This window comes from Oncorhynchus nerka, linkage group LG4 (genome assembly GCF_034236695.1).
Source record: "Oncorhynchus nerka isolate Pitt River linkage group LG4, Oner_Uvic_2.0, whole genome shotgun sequence".
NCBI classification, from domain to species: Eukaryota; Metazoa; Chordata; class Actinopteri; order Salmoniformes; family Salmonidae; genus Oncorhynchus; species Oncorhynchus nerka.
This window is the reverse complement of record NC_088399.1, coordinates 58,826,223-58,840,421: the sequence shown is the minus strand read 5'-3', so window position 1 is coordinate 58,840,421 and position 14,199 is coordinate 58,826,223.

The window sequence follows — 14,199 nt, the reverse complement described above, 5'->3', positions numbered from 1 at the left end:
CTCCCTGTGCTGTGCTGTGAGATAGACTGACCTAATGTTGAGCTGTAGATCTGTACCTCACTCTGCAGTCTGTACGCCTATCAAAATCAGCTCCCTGTGCTGTGTGAGATAGACTGACCTAATGTTGAGCTGTAGATCTGTACCTCACTCTGCAGTCTGTACTCGCCTATCAAAATCAGCTCCCTGTGCTGTGCAGTGAGATAGACTGACCTAATGTTGAGCTGTAGATCTGTACCTCACTCTGCAGTCTGTACGCGCCTATCAAAATCAGCTCCCTGTGCTGTGAGATAGACTGACCTAATGTTGAGCTGTAGATCTGTACCTCACTCTGCAGTCTGTACGCGCCTATCAAAATCAGCTCCCTGTGCTGTGCAGTGAGATAGACTGACCTAATGTTGAGCTGTAGATCTGTACCTCACTCTGCAGTCTGTACTGCCTATCAAAATCAGCTCCCTGTGCTGCAGTGAGATAGACTGACCTAATGTTGAGCTGTAGATCTGTACCTCACTCTGCAGTCTGTACTCGCCTATCAAAATCAGCTCCCTGTGCTGTGCAGTGAGATAGACTGACCTAATGTTGAGCTGTAGATCTGTACCTCACTCTGCAGTCTGTACGCGCCTATCAAAATCAGCTCCCTGTGCTGTGCAGTGAGATAGACTGACCTAATGTTGAGCTGTAGATCTGTACCTCACTCTGCAGTCTGTACTCGCCTATCAAAATCAGCTCCCTGTGCTGTGCAGATAGACTGACCTAATGTTGAGCTGTAGATCTGTACCTCACTCTGCAGTCTGTACTCGCCTATCAAAATCAGCTCCCTGTGCTGTGCAGTAGACTGACCTAATGTTGAGCTGTAGATCTGTACCTCACTCTGCAGTCTGTACTCGCCTATCAAAATCAGCTCCCTGTGCTGTGCAGTGAGATAGACTGACCTAATGTTGAGCTGTAGATCTGTACCTCACTCTGCAGTCTGTACGCGCCTATCAAAATCAGCTCCTGTGCTGTGCTGTGAGATAGACTGACCTAATGTTGAGCTGTAGATCTGTACCTCACTCTGCAGTCTGTACGCGCCTATCAAAATCAGCTCCCTGTGCTGTGCAGTGAGATAGACTGACCTAATGTTGAGCTGTAGATCTGTACCTCACTCTGCAGTCTGTCAAAATCAGCTCCCGCCTAGACTGACCTAATGTTGAAAATCAGCAGTCCCGCCTATCAAAATCAGCTCCCTGTGCTGTGCAGTGAGATAGACTGACCTAATGTTGAGCTGTAGATCTGTACCTCACTCTGCAGTCTGTACTCGCCTATCAAAATCAGCTCCCTGTGCTGTGCAGTGAGATAGACTGACCTAATGTTGAGCTGTAGATCTGTACCTCACTCTGCAGTCTGTACGCGCCTATCAAAATCAGCTCCCTGTGCTGTGCAGTAGACTGACCTAATGTTGAGCTGTAGATCTGTACCTCACTCTGCAGTCTGTACGCGCCTATCAAAATCAGCTCCCTGTGCTGTGAGATAGACTGACCTAATGTTGAGCTGTAGATCTGTACCTCACTCTGCAGTCTGTACTCGCCTATCAAAATCAGCTCCCTGTGCTGTGAGATAGACTGACCTAATGTTGAGCTGTAGATCTGTACCTCACTCTGCAGTCTGTACGCGCCTATCAAAATCAGCTCCCTGTGCTGTGCAGTGAGATAGACTGACCTAATGTTGAGCTGTAGATCTGTACCTCACTCTGCAGTCTGTACGCGCCTATCAAAATCAGCTCCCTGTGCTGTGCTGTGAGATAGACTGACCTAATGTTGAGCTGTAGATCTGTACCTCACTCTGCAGTCTGTACTCGCCTATCAAAATCAGCTCCTGTGCTGTGCAGTAGACTGACCTAATGTTGAGCTGTAGATCTGTACCTCACTCTGCAGTCTGTACGCCTATCAAAATCAGCTCCCTGAGTGAGATAGACTGACCTAATGTTGAGCTGTAGATCTGTACCTCACTCTGCAGTCTGTACTCGCCTATCAAAATCAGCTCCCTGTGCTGTGCTGTGAGATAGACTGACCTAATGTTGAGCTGTAGATATGTACCTCACTCTGCAGTCTGTACGCGCCTATCAAAATCAGCTCCCTGTGCTGTGCAGTAGACTGACCTAATGTTGAGCTGTAGATCTGTACCTCACTCTGCAGTCTGTGTCAAAATCAGCTCCTGTGCAGTGAGATAGACTGACCTAATGTTGAGCTGTAGATCTGTACCTCACTCTGCAGTCTGTACTCGCCTATCAAAATCAGCTCCCTGTGCTGTGCAGTGAGATAGACTGACCTAATGTTGAGCTGTAGATCTGTACCTCACTCTGCAGTCTGTACGCGCCTATCAAAATCAGCTCCCTGTGCTGTGCAGTGAGATAGACTGACCTAATGTTGAGCTGTAGATCTGTACCTCACTCTGCAGTCTGTACTCGCCTATCAAAATCAGCTCCCTGTGCTGTGCTGTGAGATAGACTGACCTAATGTTGAGCTGTAGATATGTACCTCACTCTGCAGTCTGTACGCGCCTATCAAAATCAGCTCCCTGTGCTGTGCAGTAGACTGACCTAATGTTGAGCTGTAGATATGTACCTCACTCTGCAGTCTGTACTGCCTATCAAAATCAGCTCCTGTGCTGTGAGATAGACTGACCTAATGTTGAGCTGTAGATCTGTACCTCACTCTGCAGTCTGTACTCGCCTATCAAAATCAGCTCCCTGTGCTGTGAGATAGACTGACCTAATGTTGAGCTGTAGATATGTACCTCACTCTGCAGTCTGTACGCGCCTATCAAAATCAGCTCCCTGTGCTGTGCAGTGAGATAGACTGACCTAATGTTGAGCTGTAGATCTGTACCTCACTCTGCAGTCTGTACGCGCCTATCAAAATCAGCTCCCTGTGCTGTGCAGTGAGATAGACTGACCTAATGTTGAGCTGTAGATCTGTACCTCACTCTGCAGTCTGTACTCGCCTATCAAAATCAGCTCCCTGTGCTGTGCAGATAGACTGACCTAATGTTGAGCTGTAGAAACCTCACTCTGCAGTCTGTACGCGCCTATCAAAATCAGCTCCCTGTGCTGTGAGATAGACTGACCTAATGTTGAGCTGTAGATCTGTACCTCACTCTGCAGTCTGTACTCGCCTATCAAAATCAGCTCCCTGTGCTGTGAGATAGACTGACCTAATGTTGAGCTGTAGATCTGTACCTCACTCTGCAGTCTGTACTCGCCTATCAAAATCAGCTCCCTGTGCTGTGAGATAGACTGACCTAATGTTGAGCTGTAGATCTGTACCTCACTCTGCAGTCTGTACGCGCCTATCAAAATCAGCTCCCTGTGCTGTGCAGTGAGATAGACTGACCTAATGTTGAGCTGTAGATCTGTACCTCACTCTGCAGTCTGTACTCGCCTATCAAAATCAGCTCCCTGTGCTGTGCAGTAGACTGACCTAATGTTGAGCTGTAGATCTGTACCTCACTCTGCAGTCTGTACGCGCCTATCAAAATCAGCTCCCTGTGCTGTGCAGTGAGATAGACTGACCTAATGTTGAGCTGTAGATCTGTACCTCACTCTGCAGTCTGTACGCGCCTATCAAAATCAGCTCCCTGTGCTGTGCTGTGAGATAGACTGACCTAATGTTGAGCTGTAGATCTGTACCTCACTCTGCAGTCTGTACTCGCCTATCAAAATCAGCTCCTGTGCTGTGCTGTGAGATAGACTGACCTAATGTTGAGCTGTAGATCTGTACCTCACTCTGCAGTCTGTACTCGCCTATCAAAATCAGCTCCCTGTGCTGTGCAGTAGACTGACCTAATGTTGAGCTGTAGATCTGTACCTCACTCTGCAGTCTGTACTCGCCTATCAAAATCAGCTCCATGTGCAGTGAGATAGACTGACCTAATGTTGAGCTGTAGATCTGTACCTCACTCTGCAGTCTGTACTCGCCTATCAAAATCAGCTCCCTGTGCTGTGCAGTAGATAGACTGACCTAATGTTGAGCTGTAGATCTGTACCTCACTCTGCAGTCTGTACGCGCCTATCAAAATCAGCTCCCTGTGCTGTGCAGTGAGATAGACTGACCTAATGTTGAGCTGTAGATCTGTACCTCACTCTGCAGTCTGTACGCGCCTATCAAAATCAGCTCCCTGTGCTGTGCAGTAGACTGACCTAATGTTGAGCTGTAGATATGTACCTCACTCTGCAGTCTGTACGCGCCTATCAAAATCAGCTCCCTGTGCTGTGCAGTAGACTGACCTAATGTTGAGCTGTAGATCTGTACCTCACTCTGCAGTCTGTACTCGCCTATCAAAATCAGCTCCCTGTGCTGTGAGATAGACTGACCTAATGTTGAGCTGTAGATCTGTACCTCACTCTGCAGTCTGTACTCGCCTATCAAAATCAGCTCCCTGTGCTGTGAGATAGACTGACCTAATGTTGAGCTGTAGATATGTACCTCACTCTGCAGTCTGTACGCGCCTATCAAAATCAGCTCCCTGTGCTGTGCAGTGAGATAGACTGACCTAATGTTGAGCTGTAGATCTGTACCTCACTCTGCAGTCTGTACGCGCCTATCAAAATCAGCTCCCTGTGCTGTGCAGTGAGATAGACTGACCTAATGTTGAGCTGTAGATCTGTACCTCACTCTGCAGTCTGTACTCGCCTATCAAAATCAGCTCCCTGTGCTGTGCAGTAGACTGACCTAATGTTGAGCTGTAGATATGTACCTCACTCTGCAGTCTGTACGCGCCTATCAAAATCAGCTCCCTGTGCTGTGAGATAGACTGACCTAATGTTGAGCTGTAGATCTGTACCTCACTCTGCAGTCTGTACTCGCCTATCAAAATCAGCTCCCTGTGCTGTGAGATAGACTGACCTAATGTTGAGCTGTAGATATGTACCTCACTCTGCAGTCTGCCTATCAAAATCAGCTCCTGTGCTGTGAGATAGACTGACCTAATGTTGAGCTGTAGATCTGTACCTCACTCTGCAGTCTGTACGCGCCTATCAAAATCAGCTCCCTGTGCTGTGCAGTGAGATAGACTGACCTAATGTTGAGCTGTAGATCTGTACCTCACTCTGCAGTCTGTACGCGCCTATCAAAATCAGCTCCCTGTGCTGTGAGATAGACTGACCTAATGTTGAGCTGTAGATCTGTACCTCACTCTGCAGTCTGTACTCGCCTATCAAAATCAGCTCCCTGTGCTGTGCAGTGAGATAGACTGACCTAATGTTGAGCTGTAGATCTGTACCTCACTCTGCAGTCTGTACGCGCCTATCAAAATCAGCTCCCTGTGCTGTGCTGTGAGATAGACTGACCTAATGTTGAGCTGTAGATCTGTACCTCACTCTGCAGTCTGTACGCGCCTATCAAAATCAGCTCCCTGTGCTGTGAGATAGACTGACCTAATGTTGAGCTGTAGATCTGTACCTCACTCTGCAGTCTGTACTCGCCTATCAAAATCAGCTCCCTGTGCTGTGAGATAGACTGACCTAATGTTGAGCTGTAGATATGTACCTCACTCTGCAGTCTGTACTCGCCTATCAAAATCAGCTCCCTGTGCTGTGAGATAGACTGACCTAATGTTGAGCTGTAGATCTGTACCTCACTCTGCAGTCTGTACTCGCCTATCAAAATCAGCTCCCTGTGCTGTGCAGTGAGATAGACTGACCTAATGTTGAGCTGTAGATCTGTACCTCACTCTGCAGTCTGTACGCGCCTATCAAAATCAGCTCCCTGTGCTGTGCAGTAGACTGACCTAATGTTGAGCTGTAGATATGTACCTCACTCTGCAGTCTGTACGCGCCTATCAAAATCAGCTCCCTGTGCAGTGAGATAGACTGACCTAATGTTGAGCTGTAGATCTGTACCTCACTCTGCAGTCTGTACTCGCCTATCAAAATCAGCTCCCTGTGCTGTGCAGTTAGATAGACTGACCTAATGTTGAGCTGTAGATCTGTACCTCACTCTGCAGTCACTCAAAATCAGCAGTCTGTGCAGTAGACTGACCTAATGTTGAGCTGTAGAAAATGCAGTCTCCCTCAAAATCAGCTCCCTGTGCAGTGAGATAGACTGACCTAATGTTGAGCTGTAGATCTGTACCTCACTCTGCAGTCTGTACGCGCCTATCAAAATCAGCTCCCTGTGCTGTGCAGTGAGATAGACTGACCTAATGTTGAGCTGTAGATCTGTACCTCACTCTGCAGTCTGTACTCGCCTATCAAAATCAGCTCCCTGTGCTGTGCTGTGAGATAGACTGACCTAATGTTGAGCTGTAGATCTGTACCTCACTCTGCAGTCTGTACGCGCCTATCAAAATCAGCTCCCTGTGCTGTGAGATAGACTGACCTAATGTTGAGCTGTAGATCTGTACCTCACTCTGCAGTCTGTACTCGCCTATCAAAATCAGCTCCCTGTGCTGTGCAGTGAGATAGACTGACCTAATGTTGAGCTGTAGATATGTACCTCACTCTGCAGTCTGTACTCGCCTATCAAAATCAGCTCCCTGTGCTGTGAGATAGACTGACCTAATGTTGAGCTGTAGATCTGTACCTCACTCTGCAGTCTGTACTCGCCTATCAAAATCAGCTCCCTGTGCTGTGAGATAGACTGACCTAATGTTGAGCTGTAGATCTGTACCTCACTCTGCAGTCTGTACTCGCCTATCAAAATCAGCTCCCTGTGCTGTGCAGTAGACTGACCTAATGTTGAGCTGTAGATATGTACCTCACTCTGCAGTCTGTACGCGCCTATCAAAATCAGCTCCCTGTGCTGTGCAGTAGACTGACCTAATGTTGAGCTGTAGATCTGTACCTCACTCTGCAGTCTGTACGCGCCTATCAAAATCAGCTCCCTGTGCTGTGCAGTGAGATAGACTGACCTAATGTTGAGCTGTAGATCTGTACCTCACTCTGCAGTCTGTACTCGCCTATCAAAATCAGCTCCCTGTGCTGTGAGATAGACTGACCTAATGTTGAGCTGTAGATCTGTACCTCACTCTGCAGTCTGTACTCGCCTATCAAAATCAGCTCCCTGTGCTGTGCTGTGAGATAGACTGACCTAATGTTGAGCTGTAGATCTGTACCTCACTCTGCAGTCTGTACTCGCCTATCAAAATCAGCTCCCTGTGCTGTGAGATAGACTGACCTAATGTTGAGCTGTAGATATGTACCTCACTCTGCAGTCTGTACGCGCCTATCAAAATCAGCTCCCTGTGCTGTGCAGTGAGATAGACTGACCTAATGTTGAGCTGTAGATCTGTACCTCACTCTGCAGTCTGTACGCGCCTATCAAAATCAGCTCCCTGTGCTGTGCTGTGAGATAGACTGACCTAATGTTGAGCTGTAGATCTGTACCTCACTCTGCAGTCTGTACTCGCCTATCAAAATCAGCTCCCTGTGCTGTGCAGTAGACTGACCTAATGTTGAGCTGTAGATATGTACCTCACTCTGCAGTCTGTACGCGCCTATCAAAATCAGCTCCCTGTGCTGTGAGATAGACTGACCTAATGTTGAGCTGTAGATCTGTACCTCACTCTGCAGTCTGTCTGCCTATCAAAATCAGCTCCTGTGCTGTGAGATAGACTGACCTAATGTTGAAAGATCTGTACCTCACTCTGCAGTCTGTGCTGTGCTGTGAGATAGACTGACCTAATGTTGAGCTGTAGATCTGTACCTCACTCTGCAGTCTGTACTCGCCTATCAAAATCAGCTCCCTGTGCTGTGCTGTGAGATAGACTGACCTAATGTTGAGCTGTAGATCTGTACCTCACTCTGCAGTCTGTACGCGCCTATCAAAATCAGCTCCCTGTGCTGTGCAGTGAGATAGACTGACCTAATGTTGAGCTGTAGATCTGTACCTCACTCTGCAGTCTGTACTCGCCTATCAAAATCAGCTCCCTGTGCTGTGCAGTGAGATAGACTGACCTAATGTTGAGCTGTAGATCTGTACCTCACTCTGCAGTCTGTACGCGCCTATCAAAATCAGCTCCCTGTGCTGTGCAGTAGACTGACCTAATGTTGAGCTGTAGATCTGTACCTCACTCTGCAGTCTGTACGCGCCTATCAAAATCAGCTCCCTGTGCAGTGAGATAGACTGACCTAATGTTGAGCTGTAGATCTGTACCTCACTCTGCAGTCTGTACTCGCCTATCAAAATCAGCTCCCTGTGCTGTGCAGTGAGATAGACTGACCTAATGTTGAGCTGTAGATATGTACCTCACTCTGCAGTCTGTACGCGCCTATCAAAATCAGCTCCCTGTGCTGTGCAGTAGACTGACCTAATGTTGAGCTGTAGATCTGTACCTCACTCTGCAGTCTGTACTCGCCTATCAAAATCAGCTCCCTGTGCTGTGCAGTTAGATAGACTGACCTAATGTTGAGCTGTAGATATGTACCTCACTCTGCAGTCTGTACTCGCCTATCAAAATCAGCTCCCTGTGCTGTGAGATAGACTGACCTAATGTTGAGCTGTAGATCTGTACCTCACTCTGCAGTCTGTACTCGCCTATCAAAATCAGCTCCCTGTGCTGTGAGATAGACTGACCTAATGTTGAGCTGTAGATCTGTAACTCACTCTGCAGTCTGTACTCGCCTATCAAAATCAGCTCCCTGTGCTGTGCAGTAGACTGACCTAATGTTGAGCTGTAGATATGTACCTCACTCTGCAGTCTGTACGCGCCTATCAAAATCAGCTCCCTGTGCTGTGCAGTGAGATAGACTGACCTAATGTTGAGCTGTAGATCTGTACCTCACTCTGCAGTCTGTACGCGCCTATCAAAATCAGCTCCCTGTGCTGTGCTGTGAGATAGACTGACCTAATGTTGAGCTGTAGATCTGTACCTCACTCTGCAGTCTGTACTCGCCTATCAAAATCAGCTCCCTGTGCTGTGAGATAGACTGACCTAATGTTGAGCTGTAGATATGTACCTCACTCTGCAGTCTGTACTCGCCTATCAAAATCAGCTCCCTGTGCTGTGAGATAGACTGACCTAATGTTGAGCTGTAGATCTGTACCTCACTCTGCAGTCTGTACGCGCCTATCAAAATCAGCTCCCTGTGCTGTGCAGTGAGATAGACTGACCTAATGTTGAGCTGTAGATCTGTACCTCACTCTGCAGTCTGTACTCGCCTATCAAAATCAGCTCCCTGTGCTGTGAGATAGACTGACCTAATGTTGAGCTGTAGATCTGTACCTCACTCTGCAGTCTGTACTCGCCTATCAAAATCAGCTCCCTGTGCTGTGCAGTGAGATAGACTGACCTAATGTTGAGCTGTAGATCTGTACCTCACTCTGCAGTCTGTACTCGCCTATCAAAATCAGCTCCCTGTGCTGTGCAGTGAGATAGACTGACCTAATGTTGAGCTGTAGATCTGTACCTCACTCTGCAGTCTGTGCCTATCAAAATCAGCTCCCTGTGCTGTGCAGATAGACTGACCTAATGTTGAGCTGTAGATCTGTACCTCACTCTGCAGTCTGTACGCGCCTATCAAAATCAGCTCCCTGTGCAGTGAGATAGACTGACCTAATGTTGAGCTGTAGATCTGTACCTCACTCTGCAGTCTGTACTCGCCTATCAAAATCAGCTCCCTGTGCTGTGCAGTGAGATAGACTGACCTAATGTTGAGCTGTAGATCTGTACCTCACTCTGCAGTCTGTACGCACCTATCAAAATCAGCTCCCTGTGCTGTGAGATAGACTGACCTAATGTTGAGCTGTAGATATGTACCTCACTCTGCAGTCTGTACGCCTATCAAAATCAGCTCCCTGTGCTGTGCAGTGAGATAGACTGACCTAATGTTGAGCTGTAGATATGTACCTCACTCTGCAGTCTGTACTCGCCTATCAAAATCAGCTCCCTGTGCTGTGAGATAGACTGACCTAATGTTGAGCTGTAGATCTGTACCTCACTCTGCAGTCTGTACTCGCCTATCAAAATCAGCTCCCTGTGCTGTGCAGTGAGATAGACTGACCTAATGTTGAGCTGTAGATCTGTACCTCACTCTGCAGTCTGTACGCGCCTATCAAAATCAGCTCCCTGTGCTGTGCAGTGAGATAGACTGACCTAATGTTGAGCTGTAGATCTGTACCTCACTCTGCAGTCTGTACGCGCCTATCAAAATCAGCTCCCCCTGTGCAGTGAGATAGACTGACCTAATGTTGAGCTGTAGATCTGTACCTCACTCTGCAGTCTGTACTCGCCTATCAAAATCAGCTCCTGTGCTGTGCAGTGAGATAGACTGACCTAATGTTGAGCTGTAGATCTGTACCTCACTCTGCAGTCTGTACTCGCCTATCAAAATCAGCTCCCTGTGCTGTGCAGTGAGATAGACTGACCTAATGTTGAGCTGTAGATATGTACCTCACTCTGCAGTCTGTACGCGCCTATCAAAATCAGCTCCCTGTGCTGTGAGATAGACTGACCTAATGTTGAGCTGTAGATCTGTACCTCACTCTGCAGTCTGTACGCGCCTATCAAAATCAGCTCCCTGTGCTGTGCAGTGAGATAGACTGACCTAATGTTGAGCTGTAGATCTGTACCTCACTCTGCAGTCTGTACTCGCCTATCAAAATCAGCTCCCTGTGCTGTGCAGTGAGATAGACTGACCTAATGTTGAGCTGTAGATATGTACCTCACTCTGCAGTCTGTACGCGCCTATCAAAATCAGCTCCCTGTGCTGTGCAGTAGACTGACCTAATGTTGAGCTGTAGATCTGTACCTCACTCTGCAGTCTGTACTCGCCTATCAAAATCAGCTCCCTGTGCTGTGCAGTGAGATAGACTGACCTAATGTTGAGCTGTAGATCTGTACCTCACTCTGCAGTCTGTACTCGCCTATCAAAATCAGCTCCCTGTGCTGCAGTGAGATAGACTGACCTAATGTTGAGCTGTAGATATGTACCTCACTCTGCAGTCTGTACTCGCCTATCAAAATCAGCTCCCTGTGCTGTGCAGTTAGATAGACTGACCTAATGTTGAGCTGTAGATCTGTACCTCACTCTGCAGTCTGTACGCGCCTATCAAAATCAGCTCCCTGTGCTGTGCAGTGAGATAGACTGACCTAATGTTGAGCTGTAGATCTGTACCTCACTCTGCAGTCTGTACTCGCCTATCAAAATCAGCTCCCTGTGCTGTGCAGATAGACTGACCTAATGTTGAGCTGTAGATATGTACCTCACTCTGCAGTCTGTACTCGCCTATCAAAATCAGCTCCCTGTGCTGTGAGATAGACTGACCTAATGTTGAGCTGTAGATCTGTACCTCACTCTGCAGTCTGTACGCGCCTATCAAAATCAGCTCCCTGTGCTGTGAGATAGACTGACCTAATGTTGAGCTGTAGATCTGTACCTCACTCTGCAGTCTGTACGCGCCTATCAAAATCAGCTCCCTGTGCTGTGCAGTGAGATAGACTGACCTAATGTTGAGCTGTAGATCTGTACCTCACTCTGCAGTCTGTACGCGCCTATCAAAATCAGCTCCCTGTGCTGTGCAGTGAGATAGACTGACCTAATGTTGAGCTGTAGATCTGTACCTCACTCTGCAGTCTGTACTCGCCTATCAAAATCAGCTCCCTAATGTGCTGTGCAGTCTGTAGCCTATCAAAATCAGCTCCCTGTGCAGTGAGATAGACTGACCTAATGTTGAGCTGTAGATCTGTACCTCACTCTGCAGTCTGTACGCGCCTATCAAAATCAGCTCCCTGTGCTGTGCAGTGAGATAGACTGACCTAATGTTGAGCTGTAGATCTGTACCTCACTCTGCAGTCTGTACGCGCCTATCAAAATCAGCTCCCTGTGCTGTGCAGTAGACTGACCTAATGTTGAGCTGTACCTCACTCTGCAGTCTGTACGCGCCTATCAAAATCAGCTCCCTGTGCTGTGAGATAGACTGACCTAATGTTGAGCTGTAGATCTGTACCTCACTCTGCAGTCTGTACGCGCCTATCAAAATCAGCTCCCTGTGCTGTGCAGTGAGATAGACTGACCTAATGTTGAGCTGTAGATCTGTACCTCACTCTGCAGTCTGTACGCGCCTATCAAAATCAGCTCCCTGTGCTGTGCAGATAGACTGACCTAATGTTGAGCTGTAGATCTGTACCTCACTCTGCAGTCTGTACTCGCCTATCAAAATCAGCTCCCTGTGCTGTGCAGTGAGATAGACTGACCTAATGTTGAGCTGTAGATCTGTACCTCACTCTGCAGTCTGTACGCGCCTATCAAAATCAGCTCCCTGTGCTGTGAGATAGACTGACCTAATGTTGAGCTGTAGATCTGTACCTCACTCTGCAGTCTGTACGCGCCTATCAAAATCAGCTCCCTGTGCTGTGCAGTGAGATAGACTGACCTAATGTTGAGCTGTAGATCTGTACCTCACTCTGCAGTCTGTACGCGCCTATCAAAATCAGCTCCCTGTGCTGTGAGATAGACTGACCTAATGTTGAGCTGTAGATCTGTACCTCACTCTGCAGTCTGTAGCCTATCAAAATCAGCTCCCTGTGCTGACCTAATGTTGAGCTGTAGATCTGTACCTCACTCTGCAGTCTGTACGCGCCTATCAAAATCAGCTCCCTGTGCTGTGCAGTGAGATAGACTGACCTAATGTTGAGCTGTAGATCTGTACCTCACTCTGCAGTCTGTACGCGCCTATCAAAATCAGCTCCCTGTGCTGTGCAGTGAGATAGACTGACCTAATGTTGAGCTGTAGATCTGTACCTCACTCTGCAGTCTGTACTCGCCTATCAAAATCAGCTCCCTGTGCTGTGCAGTAGACTGACCTAATGTTGAGCTGTAGATCTGTACCTCACTCTGCAGTCTGTACGCGCCTATCAAAATCAGCTCCCTGTGCTGTGAGATAGACTGACCTAATGTTGAGCTGTAGATCTGTACCTCACTCTGCAGTCTGTACGCGCCTATCAAAATCAGCTCCCTGTGCTGTGAGATAGACTGACCTAATGTTGAGCTGTAGATCTGTACCTCACTCTGCAGTCTGTACTCGCCTATCAAAATCAGCTCCCTGTGCTGTGAGATAGACTGACCTAATGTTGAGCTGTAGATCTGTACCTCACTCTGCAGTCTGTACTCGCCTATCAAAATCAGCTCCCTGTGCTGTGCAGTAGACTGACCTAATGTTGAGCTGTAGATATGTACCTCACTCTGCAGTCTGTACGCCTATCAAAATCAGCTCCCTGTGCTGTGCAGTGAGATAGACTGACCTAATGTTGAGCTGTAGATCTGTACCTCACTCTGCAGTCTGTACGCGCCTATCAAAATCAGCTCCCTGTGCTGTGCTGTGAGATAGACTGACCTAATGTTGAGCTGTAGATCTGTACCTCACTCTGCAGTCTGTACTCGCCTATCAAAATCAGCTCCCTGTGCTGTGAGATAGACTGACCTAATGTTGAGCTGTAGATCTGTACCTCACTCTGCAGTCTGTACTCGCCTATCAAAATCAGCTCCCTGTGCTGTGAGATAGACTGACCTAATGTTGAGCTGTAGATCTGTACCTCACTCTGCAGTCTGTACTCGCCTATCAAAATCAGCTCCCTGTGCTGTGAGATAGACTGACCTAATGTTGAGCTGTAGATCTGTACTCACTCTGCAACTCGCCTATCAAAATCAGCTCCCTGTGCTGTGCAGTAGACTGACCTAATGTTGAGCTGTAGATATGTACCTCACTCTGCAGTCTGTACGCGCCTATCAAAATCAGCTCCCTGTGCTGTGAGATAGACTGACCTAATGTTGAGCTGTAGATCTGTACCTCACTCTGCAGTCTGTACGCGCCTATCAAAATCAGCTCCCTGTGCTGTGCAGTGAGATAGACTGACCTAATGTTGAGCTGTAGATCTGTACCTCACTCTGCAGTCTGTACGCGCCTATCAAAATCAGCTCCCTGTGCTGTGCTGTGAGATAGACTGACCTAATGTTGAGCTGTAGATCTGTACCTCACTCTGCAGTCTGTACGCGCCTATCAAAATCAGCTCCCTGTGCTGTGCAGTGAGATAGACTGACCTAATGTTGAGCTGTAGATCTGTACCTCACTCTGCAGTCTGTACTCGCCTATCAAAATCAGCTCCCTGTGCTGTGCAGTGAGATAGACTGACCTAATGTTGAGCTGTAGATCTGTACCTCACTCTGCAGTCTGTACGCGCCTATCAAAATCAGCTCCCTGTGCTGTGCTGTGAGATAGACTGACCTAA